This window comes from Felis catus, chromosome A1, assembly GCF_018350175.1.
Source record: "Felis catus isolate Fca126 chromosome A1, F.catus_Fca126_mat1.0, whole genome shotgun sequence".
NCBI lineage: Eukaryota > Metazoa > Chordata > Mammalia > Carnivora > Felidae > Felis > Felis catus.
In genome coordinates, this window is record NC_058368.1 from 189,430,075 (window position 1) to 189,443,939 (window position 13,865).

Consider the following 13,865-nt stretch of genomic DNA (forward strand, 5'->3'; position numbering starts at 1 on the left):
TTGATGGGGCAATGAGAGAACACTGATCCTCACAGCAAAAATATTTGCTGTAAATGTCATGACATGCCTTGTCTATAATATGATTCTTTCCAGATGGTTATTTTTCAAGTTTCAGAAATGGAAAAATATGCCTTAAGACAAGCGTACATAAAAATAATGCCTTTCTTCTTTGTCTCTTTCTGATTTTCATTTATTAATCTTTGCTGTTCACTACGGAGCAATGTGCTAAAGAAATCTGGTCAGAATGACATCTGATTAATTGGGCAGGGCACTTCCTACATAGCTCTTTGCTGATAACCCAGCTGTCCAAGAACCATTTCATTATGAGATGCAGAGGCAGGCGACAGTCACAAAACCACTGGGAAGCTGGGTCTGCTCTAACAGATTGGCACAATTTGTATCACTGGTGCTCAGAACCTATAGGGCTTGCATAGCCCAGAGCCAAGGACAGGCTCTGCCTCTCGGGACAACCTGTATTTCTCTATGCCATTTACTCATTATTGAAACGCTGTGAAGAAAATGGCTCCTCCTCAACACCCCCCACTCTGGCTTTATATATATACTAAGACGCATACCCACACACACATACACACACATAGCCAGATACTGTTTTACAGACATATTCTAGAGATAAAATATAATATTCTGGTAGCTGTCACAGCTAAAGTGAACAATGCACTAATGTTGAGCAACTGATTTTCAATGTTTTGGAAAGCTAAGTGTTTTAGCAGCCATGGCTGCTCCGTTTTCTCAAGAAAGTATGTCATTTGCACATTCAATTACATGAATTCAACCACTGTATATGATCTTGGTGGGAAAAATAATGATAGGGAAAGATATAAGAATCACATACACAGTGTGTGTGATTTTTGCCCTCCATTCCTCTCCAAAGACAAGTAACACAGTGACGGTGAATCAGGCAACCTGAATCGGCGGTTCTCCCTATCTCTGGTTTTGGTTTCCTCGTGCCTCTCACATTGTGAGCCTTTTGCTGCACTGAACCTGGTTCAAGGATAAAGCTGACGACATCATTTTCTCCCCATATATGCTGATGCTACACCTGAGTGCTTTAAAATTGGGCTAATTGCAACCCATGTCAAGCTAGGATTCCTGTGTGAACAGGCAGAATGAAAGGTACTGAAAAACATCAAGTAAACCAGAGAGTAAAAAGTCCAAAGGCAAAACAGAGGCACCAAGTAAGAATCAAGTTCCAGCAATCAGAAACACAAAGGTCAAAGTCAGGAGAAGGTGACAAAATGTTAGCACCAGTTATTTCAGAATAGTAGCTATTTTCTTCTTCATGTATTTCTCCATTTTACAACTTGTCTGCAATAAGCATGGGTTGGTTTATGATGAGAAGAAAAGACACTGACGATGAAAATGAAAGTGGATAAAAGGACATTGAGATTGGAATAACACAGCCTGGACCTGGAAAGTACAGGGTTGGGAAGCCACAGAATAGGCGCTGAAAAATCTAGGTTCATTTTTCTATTTTCCTTTTCTTTTCCTTTTTAAAAAAAATTTACCAACTCTTCCCTTTTTATTGTTCACAAAGGAGTTTGCCTGGCCCAGGTTTCTAAGCCTTACCGGCTTGACTGCTAAATTTTAGGAGGCCCTCTTTTCAAGGTTCCCTTCCCTTTTGTATCTAGGAGAAATAGGAGTGGAGGAGGGGCCCTGTTGGGGAGAAGAGGTGTCAATTACCTGACTTTCCCTGCAGCCTGCCTCTCCCACAGTTCCAGGAACTTAGGTCTCTACTTCATCACAGTGGTTTCAGAGGGAGAGCTGCTGTGAGTCTTCCCTCTTCAGTCTGGAACTCTCAAAGCCGACTTCCTTATTATAGTCCAGTTCCCACATCCATGTCTCCCAAGGAGAAAAGAAGTGGCTCCTCATTCCAGACCATAATCTCCATTCCTAATAGATCCACTCTTTACCGGGGTGACTGACAGAGGCTATATCATTGCCACCCAGAGCAAACCCTACTCTCACCCACAAGAATGTGGCCCCACACTGTGGTCCCAACATGAAATTAATATAAGAGAACAATAATCCAGAATCAGAGCACTTCTCAAAGTCTGGATTACCAGATCTCAAACAGATCATCAAAAGTCCAGTCCAGCCCCTCACCCCAGCCCAGTCTGGTCCTCCCAGAATGAAATGGGAGATCGTGTTAGCTTATCCTTCCCTGGGAGGCAGCAGCTTCAGTAGTAATCTCCAAGCCACCCCAGATACTGGTAACCGTATTTAAGGCACCGTGCAGTCTAAACCACCTAGATAAAAGAAACATGAGGAACTCTGGCTCATACATGGGCAACAAATGTACATGACCATACAGGGCATTCGGTTTCTCAGTCAAGAGCATCTCTATGATTTTACACCGCCCCCACCCCAAAAAGAAGAGTTAGTTTTGCTTTACATTTGGGTTACATAGAGACAATTCAGTGCTTTTCCTAGAACAAAAAGCCAGTCTGAATCAGACAAGTTCAGAAAGCTGACTTTCTCATAAGGCAGAAAATCTTTGCAGCTCTTAAATGACAGGATTTTTTTTTCATCTTTTACTCATAAATGTTTCAAAATCTTCAGACACATTTTTAGTTAGGTCATCCTGCTACACTCATATAATTTTTACATGGCTATGATCCTATTTCAGATAAAATATTGCATTTGACCTTTCTTAATACGATGCATACATATTTTCATGTCTCATCTATGTTGTTTAGAATTAAAATGGTGATGTGAGTGTTATAATAATAGTGATATTAATAGTGAAGAAAGCAGAGTCTCCAAGCGGAAAGGGTGGAAGTCAGTACAACCTTAAGCAAACTCTGTAAGTATATCATTTATTTTTCAGGGCTAGTCTCCTCCCTTCTGAAACCTCCATGTGAATAGGAGTGTACATCTCCAGCATTTGGTGCAATGCTGACAGCAAAATAATCTTTGCTGTATTCAATAAGTCTTTGTTGGATAAATGAACAACTGAATAAAGAAGTGAATGGGATACTGTGCCCCTCTGCAATGGCTACTCCGACTTGTCTTACTATAGTGTCTCATGCCTTATACCCATCTAAGCACTTCTTGTCATCAATATAGCCCCGTTTTGTGTTCTCTGCAATTTTAAATTATTCCCTAATAAAAGCAAATTTTACAACCTCATCATTTTAGGAAATATACTGGATCTCTAAGGAGGGCCTTCACCAAAGAGACCAATGCTTTTTGAAGAATCAGTGGCTTGCTTGACCTGGGAAATTGTGGCTAGCAACATATTAGCGTCAAAGTTGTTCCAGGTCTGTGTTGTTCATTTTCTGTTCTCCACGCTCTTGCTCAATATTCTCCTGGTTCCTCAGAAGATATGTTCTCTCAAAATAATGAAGAGGGGCATGAAAGGCCTCAGTGAAAGTACAAAAAGAGTGTGGTATAAAAACACAGTGGTTAGTTAGAGACACAGACTTTGGAGCCCAGAGAGGACCTTGATTCAGTTTCTAGAGAATGAGTCCCACTGTCTTCATTTGTAAAATAGGAATAAATAATATGCTATGTGCAAAGTGCAAGTACTCCCTGGCATGTACAAACAACCAATACATATTAGTTCTTCTTTTTTTTAATAATAATGTAGGCCAAGCAGCAAATAAGAGGTGATTGTTTTCAAGTACTTCACTAAAATAGTGAAGAAGTTATTTGGGGGGCAGGGACGGCTTTTGCTACAGCTCAAACCATACAATTTACATCATGGATATCAAATATACCATATCTTGCCACAATTTCCTCCTCCCATGCCTGTGACAGGTATCATTAATCAAACCCAGACTTGGCCTCAGTCATCTTCTCAAAGCTGACTCGACCAATCAGTATGGTCACAAGAAAGGAAATCTTTTGCCATTCCATATTTATCTGGTTCCCTCCTTTGACTGTGCTAATTTAGCGCAGGGAAGAACACTCTTTCATCAGACAATTGTATTAAAAAATTTTTTTTTAAATAAGGAAGACATTACGCTCAACTACTCAGTTGAAAGCTTCCATTCACTTCATGTTATAAAGTTACTGAGTGCCAATACTGAGAGCTAACAAACTCATGTTTTTGTCCCCAATGCAGAGCATCAATCCCTTACAATGAGGAGATCTTCAATGAATAGCTGTTGGATTTCATGCTGTTTCAAACCCCAAAGCTGGAGTGTATAAATTCACCCATGTTCAAACTTAACTCCCTTTGTTTTCCTTTCTCTTCACTACTTCTCTAAACATTCTCTTTGATTGTCATTCACTAATTTCCCAAATGAAGACTAAGTTTCAGGAACGGTGTATATTTTCAGGCTGGACAATGCCTTTTTGAAGAGCAACCTGACATTTTATTAGACCATTCTCTGTCCCAAAATGGGGAGCAAGTGAAATAATATGCCAATTCATTCTTTAACAATAACACCAGTGAAATAGCTCAAATTACAGAAGAGTGTTTTAAGGGACTTTTTTTTTTATTGATATAACTCTTTTGAGGTCACAACTCAAGGTCTTTTCTTTAGGTTATAAAGGAATCATTTAGCTGAGCTTGTGTCAATTTTATGCCAAATGAATACATGGTCCTAAGGCACGGTGGCAAGGGACAAGATGATAAACACAGCTTCCAGAATTCTCTTTAAGAACTTCCATCTTACCTCTGCATCCTGGCATGCCAAGGCATGTGCTGGTACATCACAGCTGTGTTTATACAAGAAAAGTGAACTGGAGAGTTATGTATCCAAGCAGTAAAACCATTCCAATCTGGCTAATTGGGGTTCCTAACTTATCTTTCCTCACTAATATTTATTTTGGGGGAGGCTGAACACTTTTGAAAACTGCTGTAATTATATTATCCCTATAAACACAGCTGAGGCGACCTGTTTTGACCATGCCTCAAGACTAATCAGTTATTTTCTCTCTTCTCACCTCGGTTTCTTTCATTGGGTAAGAAGATATAAAGTAGTTTCAGATTCCCAAAGTGATAGAAAAGTTCCATCCTTCCTCCTCAAGTACTTGTGCATTCCTAAGCAGCAGGTAACGGACATCTGGGAAGAGTGCAGGTCTTGGGACAGTGTTTCTTACTTGGAGTTTTGCATATTCTCTTTTTGCAGCAAAAGGAAAAAACAATTTTTTTAATGCATAAACATTTCCAGACAATGCTTTAAGCCTATCTGCTACATCCTGCCATCACTTGTAAGTGAACCATGGAACATGCATTCTGAATGTAAAATTGCAGAGGAACCATGCTGGCTTTGATGTATGCAGTCCTATGCCTTAGCAACCCCATATAACAGGCCAACAAATTATGTTCCCTCTCCCCCTCTGTGCCTTGCACAGTCCCAGGAGGATTGCACCGTCGTCAGCTCAAAACCCCCAGAGTGGCTAGCTGGGACGTAAGGGGAATGGCATAGCAAGGAATAGCAAGAATATTGATCGTAGGGCCACCTCTCTACTTAAGGAAACACGAGGGTTGTGATTCTGAGGAGCTTATAGCACCAATTTCCCAAATCAGCCTGATGTACTTGCTTTTCTACCTGACGTCCCCTGAGAGACTCCCAAAGACTTTGTCTTCTGTGCAAGAGAAACCAGTGTTCTAACTGCACAAGGTCAGTTTTCCATTTTGACTTCTGAGTTTGGGTGACACATACCAAGACTTAGTGTTTCAAATTGCTGTTCCCAAGGCCCAGGCAGGACACGTTTGAGCGAAGGGGCAGAACCAGTTCCACCTAGTGTGGGTCTTTACTTTGTCTACATGTTTCACTACAGGAAGACCACCGCCTTCCGGCCCGAAAGAAAAATGAGATGATTATAATCTAGGACAAGCAATATGGCACAGAGGTTAACATTACAGTCTCTGGAGTCCAAGACTGGCATGTTACAGTGCCAGGTGTTCTAGTTACTAGCACATTTCTTAAATCCTCTGCTCTCCACTGTTCTTACATGTTATGTAAGGATAATAATAGTACCTGCTTAAAATTGGGTTCTTGAGAACTGAATAATATAATTCATGTAAAATGCTTCTATGACCATCTAGTAAATAGTAAGTGCTCAAAAATGCTGGCTGATAACTAATCATCATTGAGTGTATTGAGCAAGAGTATAAAAGTTATCTAATGATATCAATCATGAGCTTAGTTTTGCTAAACTGGATAATTAAACTGCTGAAGAGAAATGAGGCTTATTTGGCCTGAAATTATATAATATTATGGCCAAGGAATGTTGAAATACCCTAATCTTACCCCAAACTACAGGTGTCCTCTCAAATGCCTCATCCATGGGATTTATATGCTCAAGAGATAATGGCAGATGGAAATCGAAGTAACGCTATCAGTAGAGACTTTGGCTCCAAACATCAGTGCAGAGAATTCAAGTGGACTGGACTGGACCATGTGGAACACTGCTTTTGTCTAGTTAGACAATCAATCCATCACACCTGCCAGCTCCAAAATGAATAGACCCAGACATCCACAGTCTACAAAAGACAGCATGCTTGCTTGCAATGCCCAAAATTAAGCTGGCCTGGGCTGTGGTCAGTGAAGTCGCTCGCAGACTTGTTACATGAGAGAAGAAACTGCAGAGATGACTCATCTTGTTTCCGAGGAAAAGATCCTGGCCATGCCACTACTTTGGCTGCATGGAAGGAAGAAGCAAAAAAGAGGAAAGGCAAGAGGAAATAAATAAACACAGAGACAGAGAAAGGAGTAGGTACAGACACCTTTTGAGAGTAGCCTTATGACTCCAGTGAAGATAATTACCTGGAAAGGTAGAGAAAGAGAATCCCCAACTAGTGAGTGACCTGTGCCTACATCACTATGTACATAGTGACTCCACATTAACACTCTTGGTACAATCATTATGCTTAATTTTCACCAAGCCTCACTGGAGGGAAAATAAATAAATAGGCCTGAACATATTGAACAAAATCAGGGGGATTTACTGAAGCGTCCCCATGGAATAGAAGCCAAAAACTCAGTGTGATTCCACTTGTTCTGACAAGCATTTTCTTATTACTATCCCAATATCTTCAACTCAAGGCCATTTCTACCATTCCTATAGAACAGAATTGTGACTTTTAAAATATTCACGCTATTTTATCAAGCCATACACACCACATCAGGGTTTCTCGACTTTGGCACTATTGATATTTTGTGCTAGATATTTCTTTTTGTCTGTCCTGTGGACTGTCCTGTCCATTGTAGGATGTTCAGCAGCATCCCTGGACTCTACCCACTGCATGCCAATAGCACAACCCCCACCCCCCAGCCCCAGTTGGGACAATCAAAGATATCTCCAGACACTGTCAAATGTTTCCTCAGAGGCAAAGTTGACCCCTGGTTGGGAATCACTGCACTGGATTATGCTGTTATAACAAACAACTGCCAAATCACAACTAGTGATCTTTATGTCTTGCTCACACTACATGTCCATTGTAGGTATGCTGGGAGCTCCGCTTCAGTATCAGGCTAATGGAGCAGCCACCATCTGGAGTATTGCTATTCAGCAGGGCAAAGGGAAACATAGAGTTTTTTGTAAACCATGCACTAGCAAACAAGGCTTCCACACAGAAATGACACATCCTCCTTCCACTCACATTTCGTCAGTCAAAATAAATCACAAGGCCACACATAGTTCCAAGGGCGAGGAAAATGCCACCCTATTAGCCCAGGAGCAGAAATATTTGGTGAATGGCACTTGTGACAATCACAGCTAGCATGTGAAAAAGCTCAAGCTTCCTCTACATTAATTTTTTAAATTATTTTTACTAGTTACTTGCTTCTATAATCTCTTTATTCTGATCATTTTTTTCTAAATTATTTTGATTGATTTATTGATTTTAGAGAGAGAGAATGCAAGCAGAGAGGGGTAGGAGGAGAGAGAGAGAGAGAGAGAGAGAGAGAGAGAGAGAGAATCTTAAGCAGGCTCCATGCTCTTCACAAAGCCTGATAAGGGATTGGATCCCACAACCCTGGGGGTCATGACCTGAGCAGAAATCAAGTCAACTGACTGGGCTACCCAGGTACCCCTGTTTTTCTAACTTAAATAAGATGTTTACTTATTAATTTTTAGTCTTTCTTCTTTTCTATTATAAGCAAATATAGCTTTGAATTTTCTTCTAGCACCATCTTTCTTTTATATCCCACAAATTTTAATATGTAATGTTTTTGTTATTGTTCAGATCCAAGAATTTTCTAATTGTCACTATAGTTTACCTTTTGATACAAGTTATTTAGAATTATGCTCTTCTTAGTTTCTATACATCAAATATTTTGGGGGGGAGATTAATTTTGTTTGTCTTAACTATGGTAAGAAAGTATGAATCAGTCTATATGAATCAGTATCCACATGGCACTGATTTTTTTTTTTATGATGATTCTTAAAAAATTGTTGGGATTGGTTTATGGCCTAGTAGAGTCAATTTTCATAAAGTTACATGTGTCTTTGAAAATGATTATCTTTTCATTGTTAGGTTATAGAACTACATGTGATACATAAATCAATGTTGTTAATTTTATTACTCAAATATTCTCTACTCTTACCAATATTTTATCTGCTTGATCTATCAGTTTTTGAGAAAAGTTATATTTAAGTTCCCACTATGATGTTTGTCAGTTTCTTTTTGTAATTCTTTCAGTTTTGACTTTATATAATTTGAAACTATGTTATTGGGTACACACAAATTTAAGAACATTATCTTTCCCTAATGAGTTGAAACATTTTCATTTAAATGGCAACACTCTTTATCTTCAATAATGGTTCTGTCTTAAACTGTTATTTCATTGGATATTAACAGAGCTCTATAATCTTTCTTTTGTTTGCCAGCTATACCTTTTTCTATCCTTTTATTCTCACCCTTTCTATGCTCTTATAATTTTAGGTGGCTCTCTTTCAAAAAACAAACAACTGGATTTATATATGTGTTGGTTTCCTTTTTTCTCCTTTCTCCTTCTCAATTGCTTGTGTTATCTCATTCAATTTTTTTTTCTAAGATTATTTTCCTTCCTTCTGAAGCCCATCTTTTAGAAGTGATTTTGTTAGGAATTGTTGGTAGCTTATAAACACTTTTAGTTTTTGTCTATACTCAAGTTTCTTTTTGTTTCCAACCATTCTTTAAAGATGGTTTACTTGGACATATAATTCTAGGTTGATAGATTTTATGCAAGTTTCTTTTTGTTTTCAACCATTTCTTAAAAAATATTTATTCATTTTTGGGAGACAGAGAGACAGAGTGCAAGCAAGGGAGGGGCAGAGAGAGAGGGAGACACAGAATCTGAAGCAGGCTCCAGGGTCTGAGCTTTGAGCTGTCAGCACAGAGCCAGACGCGGGACTCGAACCCACAAAGCACAGGATCATGACCTGGGCCAAAGTTGGATGCTTAACCAACTAAGCCACCCAGGTACCCCTGTTTTCAACTATTCTTGAAAGATAGCTTACTTGGATATATAATTCTAGGTTGACAGATTTCTGCTTTCAGTCTTTGAAGATATTCTGGACTCCATTGTTGCTACTGAAAGTCAGTCTTCATTGTTTATGTTCCATTTGTAGAAATTATAACTAAGTGTATAGAGGATCTGGAGGTCTTTTTCTAATTGCTGTTAATATCTCTTTGTTTTGTTATTGTGTTTGGCTACAGATTTACTTCTATTTATCTTGTTCATTATTCTTTCTTAATCTGAGAATTTTATTAACTCCAGGAAATTCTCAGTTATTATCTCCTCAAATATTGCCTCCTTTGTTATTCTCTTCTTCTGGAACTCTGTTTAGACATAGTTTAGACACTCTTACTCTATCACTCCATTTTCTTAACATTTTCAATTTCTTCCTCTGTGTTGCATTCTGTGTAATTCCTGCAAGTTTATCTTCCAATCCACTAATTTGCTTTTTAATTGTGTCTAATCTGCAATTTTATCCATCTATTAACTTTTTATTTCAATAACTCTGTTTTTTGAAGTTTTATTTGCTTTCTTTTTCAAATTCACCCAAGAGTTTTACTGTCTCTTATTTATTACTTTCAGCATAATTCCTCTCATAGAAGATTAGCATAAAAAACAGACATATGTATAATATCTCATAATAACAACAGTAATCAAGACATGATGCTCCTTATATAAACAACTGCAAGGCAAATCCGCCCCCCCCCCCCCCGCCACTCTGAGTTCAACTTTAAGGAATAAAAGAGATTTTCTCTTATAATGCCATCTTTCATTGGATAATAATACTTATGCAGACATGTTCTCCTTTGGTCCTAAGTGTTTGAAAGCTTAGAACCTATATTTATCCTCAAGTACTATAGCTTTCCTCAGTCAAGACTTTTTGATTCAACCATTCTTCTTTCCATCCTACTTCAAAAAACAAAAACAAATAAACAAAACTTATATCCATGTATTCACTTCTATTATATCTATATTTTCTATTATAAGCCTACTCAGATCTTTGGAAAGTATGTGAGGCAAAAGTAATCATAACAAATGTCCCTGGGCCTCATTTTCACTATCTGTCAAAGTAAAGGTTACACTAGATGATTATTCTTCTTTGGTGCAAAAAAGAATGAAACTTCTAGCAAAACATAGTTGAAAACTTATGGTAAGTCTTCTAAATGAAGACTTTCAACCTAAACTATTAAGAACATCTTAATATAGCAATATATCTTAAGTTTATGTGGGGGAATCATTAAAATAACCCAGCTTCAAGAACTCTGCAACTCCTATAAAGAAATGGAATCTTTCCGGGTACCTGGGTGGCTCAATCAGTTAAGCATCTGACTTCGGCTCAGATCATGATCTCATGGTCCATTAGTTGGAGTCCTGCACTGGGCTCTGTGCTGACAGCCTGGAGCCTGCTTTGGATTCTGTGTCTCCCTCTCTCTCTGCCCCTCCCTCACTCATTCTCTGTCTCTGTCTCTGTCTCTCTTTCAAAAATAAATATCAAAAGAAGTAAAAAGGAAATGGAATCTTTCTCTTCAACCCTTGGATCTTCACTGGCTTTGTGATTTGTTTTGATCAGTAGAGTGATCAGTTCTAAGAATAGATGTTAAGAGGATTTGCCACTGTGTTCTCATATTCTTGAAATAATCCCATCACAATGTGAAGAAGCTCAAGTTAGTCTCCTTGGAGATGAGAGACCACATGGAGGCCCATCCAACAGTCAACACCAACCCCCAGATGTGTAAATGAGGCCATGTTGAATCACTAGCCCATACTAAACCACCAGCTGATATGTGACCACAAGTATGAGTCTAGTTAAGACCAGCAAAAGAACCCAGTCCAAATTGCTGAACCACAGAATCATGAGGTAATAAATAATTATTGTTTTAAACCACTGACTTTTGGGTGGTTTGTTATACAGCAATAGCCAACTGATACAGTTATTATAATCATTATCATTTCATTTGATGCTCTTCACAACTCTGTGAAATAAGCAAGATAGATAAGATCCCCATTAAAAAAATAAGAAAATAGACTGTATTACTTTCCTGTCACAGTGGACTCTCAAATGGGATGTGTGGAAAATGACTTAAATAGATATAGAAACAGTACAGCCTATATTTATCATTATTTTCTTTAAAAAAAAAAGAAACAAGTAGAACTTTTCTAATATCAATATATAGCAAGTAACATGTATATAATTTATAACAATTGTGCATACATTAGAGATGCATGCTCAAAGATGTTTTAGTGATAGTGATGTGACATGAAAAAGTTTGTAAACAATTGCTTTAGGCAAAATGGTAGAAGAGAATAGTTTAGAATACAGCTCTGTGAACACTAGTATCCCTAACTAGACTATAGGACCCCCAAACCCAAAGAACAGGAAAAATTGAGCAGAATTTAAAAATGAATAGAAGATTTGCTACAGCAAATGAAAGAAGTTCCAAAGACTAATTGCTTTCCTTTGAGGAATTAGGCGTGATAGTTAAAAATTCAAATTATATAGTTTTCTAAAGCATAAATAAAATATCTCAGTGTGGAAGGAATGCATTTTTTAAAAACAGAATAGATTAATTTAAATTGTACCCTGGTGGGCATTTCATAATTAGGTTTATATATGATTGCATCTGGAAAACATCATTCTTCTCAATAGGAAAATTATACAATACGTATTATATTGTGGGAGAATCACATGAAATTATTTTGTTTCTCCCATCAGCATGAAGGTCCCATCTTGCTTCAAGAATAATTATGAAACTATCTTATCATGTATGTTATATGGAATAAAAATGTCAATGGTCTCAAAATTCCATATACAGCAGATAGGAACAAAATTGTTTCTTGAAATTCAGTTGATAATTCATTGAACCTAAACCATGTTCTCTAATAATGTCACCAAGGGAAAGATATTGGAATCCAGTTCTGCGATCAGCTAGCCAAGGATTTTTACATGGTTGTGTTTATCAGGAATCATGAGGATTAGTGAGTTAATACATCTGAAACTCTTACAATAGTGACACAAAAATTGCTCAGTGCAGGTTACAAATTATGAGTATGGGAATGGGAATAAATACGTCATCTTTGGGAAACCTTTGGACTGGCCCGTCTCCTTGCCTTCACATTAACAACACTATTTCCAAGTAGGAGCCATTGTCATCCTGGGTGCCTTGGAAGTGACCATTATCTAAGGTAATCTTCCCAGAATCCCTAATGAGGAAGCAAGCTCAAGAAATTAAATGAATTTCCCATGAAAACTCACATCAAAGTCTAAAGGTCTCCTAAGCCTTTGCTCTCTCTATATATCAGGCTGCCTACACCCATCATTCTAGGACAAATCCAATTTTATATTAGAGCTAACGTCAATCTCAGAGGTAACCTCATGGATGCTTTGGAGTCTTCTCCCTTCTTCTAGGGTCCAGGATGAGGGACTTTCCCAGTTTATAACCAGTGTGCCATGACCCAAAAGCCCTGATACGATATGACTCCCTTGTTCACACACACATAAATACACTGAAGTGGCTTTACGAAAGACCTCATTAAAACTTCACCAAGAAATACCTTCACTTATAATAAGCATAACAAACACACCATCAGTTCATACACACTGTGAAGGGCAGGGAAAATAAACCATCTTTCAGAGGTCAGCCCAGTTTGGGCTTTCCTTTAGTACAGTGGCTTTCAACTGGGGGTGATTTTCCCCCAAGGGAACAACTGACAATATCCAGAGACAAATGGGAATGAAGGAGTGTACTACTGGCTGCTGGTGGATAGAAGTTAGGGGTGTTGCTAACATCTTACACAGCACAGGACAGCACCCTACAACAAAAAATAACCCAACCCCAAACCTAGCTATTGTCACCATTAAGAATCCCAGCTTTAGTACCTATGAAACTAAGGTGCCTCCTGTAATAGCATACATACTTCTAGCTGACATTAGGCAACTTGCTTTAACTCTCACAACCTCTTTTTGATTTGTCAATAAAATGGGGGTAATAATAATACCTACCTTACCAAATTATTGTGAGGATTGAACAAGAAGATCTATGTGAAAGCCCCAGTATAGTGTCTGTCTTGCAATGAACATATTAAACATATGAACATATTAAACAGTTGCATCTTTCATTCAGTAAATATATATTGAGTCACAAGATGCAGTGAACATAGCAGTGTGTAAAACCCTTATTGTTTCTGTGTTCAGAGAACCACAATCTACAGGGGGAGACAGACATTAATCAAAGAGTCACACGAACATGGGGCGCTTGGGAGCCTCAGTCAGTTAAGCGACTGACTCTTGATTTTGACTCAGATGATGATCTCACAGTTCATGGGATCAAGCCCCACGTCAAGCCCATGTCGAGCCCTGTGTGGGGCTCCACACTGATGGCACAGAGCCTGCTTGGGATTTTCTCTCTCCCTCTCTCTCTCTGCACCTCTCCCATTCACACACACACT